Here is a 14,515-nt window from a genome sequence, read left to right on the forward strand (position 1 = left end):
AAACAATGTGTTTTGTTCAGCATGGAAAACTATTCAATTGAAAAGAAATGGGATTTTAGGTCTGTCTTTCTGGCAGGCTAACTTGTATTTCTTCTGACATCTTTTTAACAGGCATTTAAGGAAAAAGCTGAATTGTGAGTGTGATAGCAATATACAGAAGCGTTCCCTGGACATAAAATAAATTAAAAAAATAAAAACTCATGGCCAGAGAGTAGGGAAAATATCAAGTCTATGGCAGATTGAGTGGGCAGCAATTCAGACAGGAGGTCCATACCTGCAGCTTCTATTTGGAAACATGAAATGTAATTCAAGCACTTAGAAAATGTTCTCACTTCCTACATCATTGGTGCTGGAGAGAGATGACCTCAAAATCCATCTTTGGCTTGCAAGTAGCCCTATGGTCTCTGTATGGCTGACTAAAGCTTGTCATGTTTTCTCAGGGTCCCATCATTTAAAGAAAAATCCTAAAATATGTTTTCTGTAGCAATGGTAAGTGAACTGTGGTTTTTTTTTCTGTATTTTGCTATATGGAAATGTTTGACCTGTACTGTAAAATCAATAATTAGCCCTTCCTAGTTTGATCAGCATGTGTGTTTGATCACTAGCATCCAAATATTATTTTTGGCTTTTACTAGGTGTTACTGTAGTTCACCTCAGCTTAGCTAGTGGCAGAATTTTATTGTTTAGGAAATATTTTATAGATTTCCACTCAGCTGTGTATTTTTAATGTGATAGGAAAAACTGATAACTATTTCCATGTTCAGAAAACTGGTGTTATTTCTTGGGACTCTATGTAGCTTTCCATTACTTCAGAAGAAGAGCAGCACATGACTCCTATTTACAAAGGATTCTTATTTCTGTGTAATCTCTAATGCCATTATACCAGACTTACACCTCTGCATGGATTGTTTTGTATGTCTGTCTTCATAAAAATAAGAAGAAAACTGACTGAAGGGTTACCATGGTGAAACAGGAACGAAATAAAACAGGTCGACAGGGCAAAGTACCAAATGGATGTGATTTTTGTTTCTTTCTTTATTTACTATATGACCTGAGAGCTTCTTAGGTCCTCAGTAAATTAACTGAGATTTAAGTTAGTAAAAAAGTTTGAGGTGGGATTACTATTCTAGTTCTGCTGGGAGTGTGTGAGTGGGATGGTAAGAATTCCCACATGACTTTCAATGGCACTTTGAGTTCAGAGATTTTTAAGACAAGTGTGAAATGACCAAATTTCAGAGTATAGTGCCCAACTACTTATTAACATTATTTATTGCCTCAGAGCATTGAAAGCATTGAAAGTAATTAACCAGCTTAATGGCTTCCAACTGGAAAAATGTCGTACACAGTAGAAAACAATCTATTGCTAATGATAACCAAGAGGCAAGTGCACATGGTTATGTTGATTATTTATCAGTGACAGATTGATGACTATAATAGGCTAATAATATTGTAAGGAATGTAGTTTAATTCTATCTACGGTGAGGCTATGTTATTGTTATTTAAAATGCAGAGTAATTTCAGAAGTTAGAAAGCCACCCTGAAAACAAGGCAAGTGTATTTCAGCTGTCTTCTCTAATGCAGCTTCCTGGCACCATGCTTTTCTGTAGCATATTACACTTTGTTTTGGTGAGTCATGTGTGCAACACATGCTGTAAAGAACAGTTTTAATGGCCTTTTTGGCAGCACTTTATTTTTCTTTTTTCTCCTTGTATATGTGAAAATCACTTGATTGACAGTACAATCATTGGATTGAAAACTGGTAGCATTTCTCTTCTATAATACTAAAACTGGAAGGAATATTCATAGGCATGTTTAAAAGCCAGAAGCTAAGCCAAATTCACCTCCTGCCTTCCTGTGGAACTGTAACTCTCCGTATGTTTTAGGTAGATTAAAGTAGAATGCCACAGACTGATACTTTCACAATGGTTTTGGTGGAATGCTTTTGTTAAGTCATTGAGTATCTACAATGTGAGCAATATGGAAACCAAAGCTTACCTCTTCGGGGCACTTCTGAGAAGATATTTGGGCTGTGTGGCTTCTTTGACTTTATATTTTGTTGCACACTTTCACTGGTGCATGCAAAATAAAGTTTTGCAGTTAAAATTATGTATGGAGCAAGCATAGCAAATATAAAATCCTTAAAAATGAATGGTGAAACATAATACTTGAGGTGGATAAGAGTGGGATGCTGGAGCCCACAAATATTTCAGCTCTTGAGCAGAGCAAATGGCCCTGTATGGTTTCTTCACTCTTTTGTATTCCAAACTTTCTTCTAGTTCTTCCTTACTATTGAATACTGGCACATATTCATAGGGGCATATTTCAATTTCTCCCCATTAAAGCATTCAGACTTGAAAATAAAAATAAAAAAGCACAGAGTGAGTAGGTGGAAGTCCTTTGTTGCTGAGCCAAATTGAAAGATGGGCATTCTGTAATTTTCTGACACAGTGGGAGCTCTGCATAGTGGGAAAAATAGCTCTTGAAGCTACATTTCCCTTTATCAGCTTGTGTGCCGTGAGTATGCTTCCTAGTTAAAACTTTTAAATGACTTTAATTATGGAAACTAAGAAGGACTGCTGCAGAAATTATTCCCATGCAAAGTAAAAGGTCATTAAAAGTTTGGACTATCAAACTCATTTGTGAACAAGGCTGTGCATGAGGTGCTCTAACAGCGGTAATTACATTGCAAGATCTCCTTGTTGCTGCAATGCTTTCCTACCCTTTTGTCCAGCTCCTGGCAGAGCACTTCAAACTCTTCTGCAATATGAATAACAAGTGGTCATTGCTGAAGTTTATTAACTACAAGCCTGCCATAAAACCCACAGATGTGTGGCTCTGTAATAAAAACACAGCTAGATATGGCAGATTAGATTCCTGTTGGACTTGTCTTAAATCTTGATTGAGTTGTAAATGGCTGCAAATTAACATTGTTTGATTTGCTTCTGAGCAGAAAGATGCGATGGAAGCATTGTTTTCTAAACAGGACTCTGTTCAGTGTTGAAAAAGTGTACAGTCTTTACTGTATTAAGGAAAGAAATCCATACAGGGACATGAAAAAACAGATCATGCACTCACTGATGTGAATAAATGTATTTTCAGGTTAGGACAGCTAAATAGTGTCTCCATCACCTGCCTGGGCAGCCCATCCCAGTGCTTGACAGAGAAGTTTTTCTGAATATCCAACTCAAAGTCAATGAGAAGTATTGCAGCTGCAATGCAATGAGACATTTTCATGAATAAACTTTTGTGAAACAGCATCCAAAGATTTCAAGCTATGTGTGTGCTTACTTTAAAAGTAAATAAATAGTAAAAATAGAAGATGTTGTCTAGATTCTATCAATATCCATGGAAACTAATAGTAGAACTTTTTGATAATTTAGAAAATAATATTCTAGTTATTGGATAATGATGGTAATTTTAAAATATAATGAAATAGAATTGGTCTGCTACAAGTCCAGATTAGTAGAAACCAACTGTGTTTTCCAGAGCTGGGTTTCATCTTCTTGGGCACCTTCCCCTATCCTGGAGCAAGAAAGGGGAGCGATGGAGCTCTCCATGCTCCTTCATATTGCTGCTTGAAATTCGGGTTGGTTTGTAGGCAGGCTTTCATCTTTCTTTCAGCATGTACAGGTTTGTAAGTTTATCTCATTTCATGCAGAGTTCAATGTTATCATTCACACAGCAGCTTGTAAACTAAGTGTGGGAGCTGATAGCACTGTAGCTGGCTGCAGCTCCTGCTCATTACAGCACGAGCTGTGTCTCTGTGCCTGTGTAAGCAGCACCTGTACGAACCAGAGATGGGGTTTAAAGGTGGCATATTTTGACATGAAAGGAACAGAGTGCAGTGAAAGGCTTGGAAATGTAAGATAGCAAAAGTCACTGAAGTACTGAACCACATTTGAGAGCTTAATTTTTTCCACAAAAGGGTGTGGCTAAGAGTGATGCTTGTTAGGTTAGCTAAAATGTCCTGGTTTTAATTTATTTATAAGCCTGTCTGTGTGCAAGTGATGTATATGCATCCTGATGATACAGGAGGTGATGTGCTGTATTGGTACCTCCCTCTTTGTACAATGGAGGGGAAAAAAAAAGAAAATTTTATCTTCAGCACGGAGCTATTGCCTTACCTTAAGGTATTTTGTGTTCTTTTATTTTTGTTTGCTTGCTTTGTTTTTGTTTCTTTGTTGTTTTGTTTGGTTTTTTTTTTAATTAAAAAGTCTTAGGGAAATAAAGAGGTGGGTCACAGAGGTGTCCCATACATAGATATCTATATTTTCTCAAAGGATTTAGCCATTTGTTGTTGTTGTTGTTGTGCTAAATACTGGGATCCCCTTTTACCAACGTATTTTGTATGTATCTACATGTGCGTATATTGAAGTAGTATAATAAATTCCAACTTATATTACTTAATGTGCTATTGGAAGCAAGGGGATTTCAGTGACAGTTTGTGGTTAACATGAGCAAAGACCTCATGTATAACTGGAGAAAACAAGGTTGAAAAGCTTATTTTTCCATCTTGTAGGTAAAAACTTTATCCATGGAACTTAAGATTTCATGGCTTGTTTTCAAGGCATAAACTCTTATGTCCTCATAATACCATGAGGTATCATTGTGCCTTCTGTCCTTAGACCAAAGACATGGGTGTCCTTCTAAAACCCACGGTCTTGTGCAGGAGTGCTTTTGCTCAGGATAAAACGTGCGTTGTTTTCTTGCTCTGTTTCAATTTGGTTCATTAAAGAAACTTTGTGGAGAGTAAAGATGTAGATATGTCACCTTCAAACCCCATCTCTGGTTCCCACAGGTGCTGTTCTATTTTGCCTGCATCCTGATCTCAACATTATTCAAAGATACAGTGAAGCTTTCAGAGATCGTCTTAAGTTTCAAAATTTTATGTTTCCTCGGATCTCTAAGAAAACCAGTGTTGTTGTTGGATATGGCATCTTTCTCTGTTTTTTTTAAATATAGGACAGTGGCCATGTTTTATTATTTATTTGGAGTAATAAAACACAGCCTTTAGGAGTAGTTGAGGATGAATACAAAAGCAATTGCAAAAAAACCCACAACAATATAAATGTAAATCAGCCACATTTTTAGTTTTCAGAGCTGCTTAGGCCTCCATTAGCTAGTCCATTGTGGTAATCCTTCTCAAATTGTTCAATTTTCTTTTCTAAATCCATGCTGTCATTGATCTACATCTTTACTCTCCACGAAGTTTCTTTAATGGTAATCCTGTGAATAAAAGCTAATATCTGAGAGATTTCTGTCTGCACGGCAGAGTAAGCATCGAAACAGGGGTGGAGGAGAAGTTGGTTTTCAATTATGTTTTTGAGTTTCTTACTTTTAAGTGTCTTTATATATGTATGTATGTATGCATGTGTATACATACATATGATGCTCATGCTGTATAACACAAAATATAACAGCTAACCAAACTTGATGCTGATGCATTCTTTACTAGTTGTGGCAAGCTAGTAGCAGATTGCAATTCCTTCAAGTCAAGAAAGGAAAAACTGAAGTTAATTTGGGCTTAAGAAATAAAAAGCACATATATGTGAATTTTTGGTTTCTGTGATGCCCTGCATTCATCACATGAACGGTGCGTTACTGCAGAGTTACTGCACTGAGGTATCAGAAGGGAGCTGGGATAACGGAGAGATGAAAGCTTTGGCAGGATGCCTTCGATCAGTAAACACAAGGCAAAATCTGACCTCATCCTGCCTTCCAAACTGAGCAGCCGGTGCAAAGAGCCCGGAATATGTCATATGAATAAAATATCCAGTTCAGTGCTCGAGTTCATTTATAAAAACATCTGTCTCTGTGGCGCAATCGGTTAGCGCGTTCGGCTGTTAACTGAAAGGTTGGTGGTTCGAGCCCACCCAGGGACGGGGGTTGTCATCTCTTGATCTTTTAAGGCAGTCTTGTAGCTGCTGGAGAGAATCCAGAGATGCAACCCACCAAGAGATGATGTCAGGGGGTATGGAGCATCGCTGCTGTGAGGAGAGCCCAAGAGCTGGGGCTGTTCAACCTGAGGAGGCTCAGGGAGGGGACACATCAACATCAGTCCCTGGAGCCCAGGAGCTCTCCCTGCCCATCAGGAAGCAATGCTGTAATTGTTGAAAACTTAATTAAATAACTTAGCTGTATATTTGGAAAAATCTGTCTGGTCAGACATATCAGTGAAATATTCATCTAAGGAAAGTTGTGAAAAAATACATAGATAAAACTTCTCTATCTACTTTAAGGTGAGCGAGGGGCAGTGTAAGGAGTGAAGACGTCTATTTCATGATCTGAGTCAAACTTTTTAATACATTTTTCAGTCTCGGTCCCTTTCAGATGAATGTTACTGCTTTGTTAAGTAAATCCCAGCCTCTCTTTTGTGTCTGGAGAAGATTTTAATTAAAGCTGACCAAGGAAAGGAACATTATTCTAGGGTTTCCTGGAAGCAAAACTTCTTTGTTCATGAAGCTCTGTTCTGTAACTGCTCTTTGAACAAACCAAAGAAATAGGAAGGGCAACATTGGCACATCTCTGTGAATTGACCCACGAGGCTGCTTGTAAAGCAGCTAATAGAACATTCAAGTATGGGCACGATTTCTCATTCCTGGTGTATCTTATCATGCTCAGCACTTCTTAAACTTTCACCTTTATTAGTGCTATGGCGCTAAATCTGTCATTAAAAAGATGTGTTTGTATTCATTTTAAGATATTCTTTTATTCTGTGTAAGGTGTGGTCCACACCTTCAGCTCCATGGGTGGTAATTTGTTCCCTCAATTCCATTTCCTCATTCTATTATATAAATCTCTTTAGACAAAAAGTGGGTTGGGGGAGGAGGGAATATATATATTGTTATATACGTATGTATATATTGGAGGTGGCAGGAGGAACAAGCAATGCATTCTGGCTGATGTTTGACTTCATTTTAAAGACAAAGCCATGAGCTACAAATGCCACAAAGACTGAGCTGAAATCTCAAGTACTTGCAGAGATGCTGGCATTTTAGAAGACATCGGCAATTTTTGAAGAAAGGGAAACTGATTTACAGGTGGAATATATGGAAATATCATAAGCAAGGAGAGAGCGAGATCACAGAGAATTTAAGAAAATTGTAAGCTCTGAAATCTGTAGAAATTCCAACATCGCTTTCGCTCTGGAGAGAATGTTTTAGGTTGGTTGGAATGGGTTGGAACTGTAAGTAATACAACATGTGTGGCTCTGAATGCAGAAGGAGGATTTGCTGAGCACCTGTGGGAAATGTGAACTGCAGTGATGTGGTTTTAGGAGGTTGAAATAAGTATTTGTGGTTGTTTCCATCTTAAATATTTCCCCCTTCATTTTAGGTATGAGCCATCTAGATTAGGAAATATGTTCTCAGTCTGGCTTTAGTACAAGCACTGTCATCTCTTTGTACAAACCAGTCCCATTAGTAAAGCTAGTCAATTTGTAGTCCAACATGCTTCCTCCCCCCCGTATATTATTTGGCTCTTTGTATTAGGCAAAAAGGAAGTATCTGACTGATATGTTCTATCTGTGTGTGGATTCTAACTGTGTCTTTCCCAGATAAAGACAGCAATAAATCCTCACTGACTGGGTCTGCAGTTTGACTTTTTGTCTTACTGAGGAAGATATATGTAGTCAATGACTTTGTTTGGCTTTTCCACATACCAGGCTTTGGGCAAAATTCTCCATGACTTGTGAACTTCTCTTATTCTTTACAAATTTTCCTATTTCTGAACAGTGGAATGCCTGAAGTTATTGGAGCTTTGGCCTAATTCCAGAGCTTTCAGTTTCTGAAATCTGTCTCCCAAAATCTGAAAACTTTGGTCAAAGACAGGGCTTGGCAGTTCCAAGTATGCAACTTCAGAGCAAGGATGCAAGTTGGAGAGCAAGGTGGCTGCAGTTCCAGGTACACTGAATTGCAAAGTTTGAATTATTTGCTGAGTTATATCTGGGTAGTCATAGTCTTGATGCTTGGCACTAAATTCTTCCACTGTAAACTTGTTTTGAGACAAGTACTTTATTCTAAACTGTATTAGATGCAAACTGTCTGCTTTTGTTGATCTGTGTATAAATACTACAACACATAAATTAATCAAATTTGCTGTCCATGGTAATCAAACAGTTTTCCAATATGCTTATACACAGAGAGTTTGCTTCTAGCTGGGAACATTGTCATACTTAAAATTATTTTTCCTTGCTGCATTCTAAATTGCAAATCAAAGGCATTGATTCAACAGATTTAAAGACATTAAAGACATCTCCTCTTTCTAGTGCCTTTAACCAAACGCTGCACATGAACTCACGCTTGGTTCAATCAACCAGATGTAAGACTGTGAAAATGATTTTATCCAAATGCAGCCAAGGGTGAAGTACAGCAAATTGAGTCCAAACTTTTCTACATAATGTTTCACTCCTGAGTGCAATCTGCAGAAAAATATAATGAGGTGTCAGTTTTACTCACTCTATGCTAACCAATGAAGGATGTTAAAAATGTAGCATGGTTAATACAGCGATTTCACTTTTAAATTTCCCTAAATCCCTGTTCATTTTGTTGATTTGCTTTCCAGCTAAATACTGTAAATGAAAGCAATAATGAGTGATGAGAATAAACACACTTTGCAATATACAAAGCAAACATTAATAAACCAGAGCAGCGGAGCAGCAATAAAGGTCACTTGTTCTCCAGAGACCATAAAAAAGAAAGTTACCTTTAGTGAAACCAGGAGCGTCTTATATTCTGATAGTTATTAACAAATTTCTCATGTTCCTGGTGCAGGGGGATATAATCAGGGAAACATGAAGTCAGAATTAGGTCTTTTAAATTTGAATGTTCATTACACTTGAAATGAAAGCCTAAAATACAGAGCTCAGAAGGATTTTAACACATACATACCTGTGTTGCTTAAATATTTCTCCTTCTTTACTGGGAACATAACTGTTCTGCACTTAATCCAAGCACATGTAATCAGGAAATATTCATAACTTATCCTTCTTCCAGTTAATTGATTAGTTGTGTAATTGATAGAGAAATAGCAGAAATCTCTGTTGTGAAGATTGCTGTGTAGGATATTAACTGGTGTTAATCAGGTATTTCAAACCAATTCCGATAATAAATTCCGTGTTAGTATGGCACAGGACTATTATCAGTTACATAGTGAAAGAAGAAATTAGAGATCATACACAGAGTAAATACATATCTATTATTTATTTGTTTTAAATTATACTCCAGGCGAGGATCCTTAACCATGGAAGCTATTTGATTGCACAGAAAATTCTCTTGATTCTCTTGATTCTACTTGCTCTTTTTTCCCCACTGCTCTACGTGCATTTACTATAGGACTTCAGGTAAAATATCTACTCTATTTTGAGGCATGTCAAGTGATATCTAAGTATGCATAAAATGACAGGACATGACATAACCAATATACTGTTATATTGAGCAAGTTGTAAATGGATTCATTATAAGTAGCAATATGATTTGCTGTAAAAGTTATGAAACAGTTAAAAATCCATAAATCTATGAAAGCTATAGATGTGCAGAAAACTTAAGTTTTCATATAATATATGTGAATATATGAGTGTGTGTGTATACATATAAATACACAGATACGCTTTCTTAAATGGGGCATATTTTAGAGTCCTGTGGTTAGAAAAGAAAAGCAAATTTGAAAAGCTTCCTTTTTTTTTTTTTGATCTGGTGGCTTTTTCCTTTTTTTTTTTTATTTTTTAATGTTATTTTAAGTAATGGGAATTGAGCGGGAGCAAAAAGACACTTTAAGTTTCCCATCTGTTGATAATTATGTTCTGATGTTCATGACCTATAATGATATTTTGTGGGAAAAGATGAGTGCGGTGATTTTTTTTTTTTCTTTACATGGACTTTAAACATTACATTGTGATGCAGTATTTAAAGGGAGTGCAAGTGGGCAAAATATTTGACAAAACGAGAAATTAATGGAAAATTTCAAAGTTAGTTAAGCTTATTTCTTTGAGTGCTTCAAAATAGTTCTACATTCTTCTGTCAGGAATAAAACTGGTCCTGTTGTTAAGCACACAGTTGAAGTGTTTCCAGGTAGATCTTTCTTTCTTCTTTACACCTATTCTGCCCAGAAGAATGCTATGGCTAGGTTATCCTTTATACTTCTTCCCTGCCACACTTGAAAAAGAGAAATGGCAGAAATCGCCTCATAAGGGCAGGCAATTAGATGTGGATCAAAGGAATGTTATGACAGCAATGGTTTTGTTGCAGTGTGCCATTCTTTCTATACCTTCAGACCATGTTAAAACATTCCATCTATTTATTTTATTTTAGTCATGTTGAAACTAAAGCCAAGCTTATTGGTACAGATGTAAGGACAGAGGAGGCAGTGATCACAGAAAGAGAAATCTTGGGAAATATTTCCTGGATAAATTGACACTTCTCTGCTCTTAAGTTGGTGGTTTTGTATTGTTGGTTTGGTTTTGTTTTTTTTTTAATGAAAACCATTTTTCAAGTTTTAGTGCAGAAATGTATAAATATTTTAGTGCTTTCTAGGAAAGTAGTTTTGATGTAATTCAATATTTACACCTGCAAAAGGCTCAAATGTAATTTCTCATGACAGTGTCATTGTTATAGTCTAGGAACAAATGCAGGCAGATAACAGGCAGCATTATCTGAAAGGTCAGGAACAAATTAAATAAAAGACTGGACCCATCACTATTGTAGACTGTTGTATGCAAGAGGCAGGGGTATGTAAAAATATTGCATTGACATAAGGACATTATTGCGAATGGTTGTAGCAGTGATTTACATGCTGATGGTGATATCTGCAGTAAATGGTTTTCTAAATAAATCTGTTCAGTGAGGTAAACACATTTCTTCAATGTATTTCAGCATACATGGCCTCTCCAAATACAACTGTATCTCTCCTGAAAGCAGCATATTTTACCACTGTGGCCCGGAAGAGTGGGGTGTGAGGGAAAAGAAAACCATGGCAATTTCCTGAAAAAATTCTTCTTTTCCTATTGGCATTGGTTTGTTTGTATCCAATATTACATGTGAAACCATACTATATATATCGTATGCTCTGGATTCGATTGCTCTGACGTTTACTGCAATTTTCAGTGTTTGTTTTCAAAGGATTTGCTATTCCAGTGCAAAGAAGCAAAAAATACTTTTCCCTTAGGAGAAAAAAAAAGTAGTTTTTATCACTATAATCTTCTAAATATAATGAAATATTTTATAAAACACAACCGAGAAATGGATTAATAACCATACTTAAGTACAAATTGTTTAATGTGCAGTGAAGCGTTCTAGTTTCCACTTAGATAAATTGAACAGAAAAAGGAACAAAAGGAGTCACTTCTGCAATTGGAGGGAAGCTGCCATTTTGCACCAAATATTTCAAACATAACCATAGTAATTTCAAACAAAGCCACTGTAATTTCAAACATACCTTAGGCATTCAAGGAAGATATTGTTCTTTAGACTAGATCAACCATCTAAGGAGGAATATGGATTTGTCCCTAAAGCAGGCCTGAAACAAATCCATTATTAGAATGATGCTTTTCTTTTCACTGTGATTTTTTTTTTTTTTTTTTTTAAGACCTTATTATACAATTTTATCTTGATTGAAGCAGACAGTTTGCATTGGTGAATTACTTCTTAGTGTTCTTCAAGTTTATTCTCTTGGAAACTGCAGGTCAAAAGTCATTAAAACTTGCTTACAAATACTATTACTTCCAATTTGATAATTTAAGGTAGAATTAACCTTCATAGTCCTATTTTCTATATATACTTCTTGGTTTCCATTTCTCTTCCTCATTTGTTGCTGCTTACTTTTAATTTTCTATTTCACATTTTTCTTTTGACAGTCTGCAGTAATATACTAATCTGCTAATTTGCTGTTATTAGATGGAGAGACACTGAAGAGATCGTAGTTTTTAATGGTCAGTGAGACAAATCACGAGTGATGGACCAAAACTTACTTACTCTTAACAACTGCTCTTTGGTTTTGTACTTTCTTTGTTTTATAGTGCATTTATAAAGCATATAATCTCAAAAATGTGTGGAGTTTCAGAGATTTCACTGTCTCTGGGATGTGATCTTGTTAAGGTTAGAGCTACTTGGTGTGTGGTCATGCAGGGAAATGTGGTGCTCTGTAAGCTAGTCAGGCTGGTGTGCTTATACCCCTTCCAGATCAAGCATGATCTCATCTCGTTAGTTCAAGGCTGCCCACATACTGTTAGATGTGCATGCAGATACGATGGAAATGAGGAGTGAAGGAACTGTGCTCTTTAGATGGTGAAACAAGTATCTCTGCCCTTGAGAAGATTAATGAGATTTGCTCTGCTAAAGAGGCTGCTATATTGTCATCTGAACTGTGGAAATTTGGATATCCATTTTCTCCGTTGCAAATCGATGGCATTTTATGTGAGAAATGTGACTGAATATGTGTGTGTATATATACGTGTGATTATGTGAAGGAAAACTAAATTACAGCTTCACAAACTGCTACGATGTAAGGATCAAATGGCTGTGATATGATTTCAGAAAGTACGTGCTGTAATAAAATATGAATAGGAAAATCAATATGCAATATGCAGTTTTTATGGGAATTGTTTTTGCAATGGGTTCAGAGAGATTAGTGCAATCTGGACAGTGTTGACTGTAGTGTCTGTTTTGTGATTTGGGGAAGGGCATTTACTGGCTTGTCTACATGCAAAGATTCTGTCATAGTTACAGTGCTGGAACTGAAACACTTGTGGTGTTTGTGGGTGTGTTCCATGCACACCCCAAACAATGGAGTAGCATGGATGTCCCACAGCTAGCACTGCTCACATCCTGCAGGCACTTCAGCTCATATAATCAAGCAGAAAGGTCTGCAGGATGAGTTTCACTTCTCTGAATAGCCAAAGAACTCAGTCAAAGTCTTCTGTTACTTTTCTAGTTACCCACTCTCACCGTATCCATTTTGGTTTATTTGCTGGAGCACTTTTGTTGCATCTGGATTCTTGATAGTTATTGAGGAGGCAAAGAGAAGGACAGCATGTGAAGTATTAACTTTAAAGAGCATTTACATCCTTTAATTTATTATAACAAAAAGCTTTAATAACAGTGTAGATATCCTATGCTGAACTGAAGCCTTCCTAAGAAGTGCAAAGAGATGTACTAATGTAATAGGCTGTATACATAGTTGAAATATCATTGCTACTTGAAGTGCAGCACTTTTACTGTGAGTGCTCTCTAATCCATTTTAAATTGAATATGAATAGTACCATGATAATGCCATCTTTTTTCATCACTATCTTGTTTTCCTAAAACTCAATCATTGATCGTAAAAGCCCCACATTTCTGTTTGAGTCTGTTCCCAGAGGTGGTTTTGTATTTGTTGTGCATATATATTTTTAGTTTTATAAAGCTTCTTTAAAGTCAAGGAGTTTACTGAAGGCAAAATGGAGGTAATGTATAGTTATTTACCAGAATCTCATACCACTGTATTTTTAATGATTACTAGAGATATTGCCTTTCATTTTGCCAGAAAAGGAGGCAAAAAGAAGTGCTTATAAAACATTTTTCTTTCCATGATGCAACTACTTTTGATAAAAAACGAGCTAGTCAATGAAAACAAAAATTCTGTTCCTGGAAGCATTCCTGAGCAAGCACTGCCCCATCCTTGTCATTTTTCGGAAGAGGGGCTTTATCCACCCCCATGAACTGCCCAGGGTCACTGAGATTTATTAGCAAGGTGAGTTAGCTCCTGTCATGTGAAAAATTATTAATGGCTTTGTGACAATTCACATTAATTGCATCATGTGAACTTCCATTATCACTCTCATCTGTAACCTCCTAAAAATATCAAGGTTATCAGTTATTTATATTCTTCCTCTTGTTTCAGTGACCTCAAATTATATCATTGTTTTTCATTCCACAAAGTTTTTATTGTTTTATATGTCATGGCAGTCAAGCAGATTAGTAAAACAATATTCTCAGCCAGCCCTAAAACCTGGTTGGATTTCAACTGCTTGTCTCTCTGTAACCCAGCTGTACATTTAAAACTGTGCCTGTAAAGCAGCTTACGTACCTGTGTTTACAGCTCTTGGGCAGCTTAGCCCAGCAGAACTCATTACATACCATTGACATTGAACACATTGACAGCCTGCATAGAATGGGTCCTAAAAGCTCATGATGAGCAACCTGAAAATGAAGATGCTCAGTTACTCTAAAACTAGAGAACATTAAGAGCAGAATAAACAAAATACCTGTACGAGTCAAAGAAAGTGTAATAATGCCTAACTATTTGCAGTCCTTGGTTGTGTGCACTGTGGTAATAGGTTGGCCATTAGGAAATATGGCTGGTCCTCTGCAATGGCAGTATGATGTATATAAGTGTCTGTGGTAGTGGGGGATTGTTCTTCATGTTTTACAAATAGAGGCTGGAAGGTAAAAATTCCACCTAATTCTTAGACAGCATTCCTTTAAAGAAAATTCTGAATGGAAGATGAGATAGTTGGGTGTCTCATAGAATCATAGAACAGCTT

At 36.6% G+C, this 14,515-nt stretch overlaps 1 non-coding gene across 1 annotated transcript; it reads left to right on the top strand.

Moving 5' to 3' along the window:
• The first annotated feature begins 5,808 nt into the window (after nt 1–5,808).
• TRNAN-GUU (transfer RNA asparagine (anticodon GUU)) lies at nt 5,809–5,882 on the top strand. The gene has a single exon. It is a non-coding gene; the product is annotated as a tRNA-Asn (tRNA).
• The last annotated feature ends 8,633 nt before the right edge of the window (nt 5,883–14,515 follow it).

Source organism: Phasianus colchicus, chromosome 10, assembly GCF_987193195.1.
Source record: "Phasianus colchicus chromosome 10, bPhaCol1.hap1.1, whole genome shotgun sequence".
Lineage (NCBI taxonomy): Eukaryota > Metazoa > Chordata > Aves > Galliformes > Phasianidae > Phasianus > Phasianus colchicus.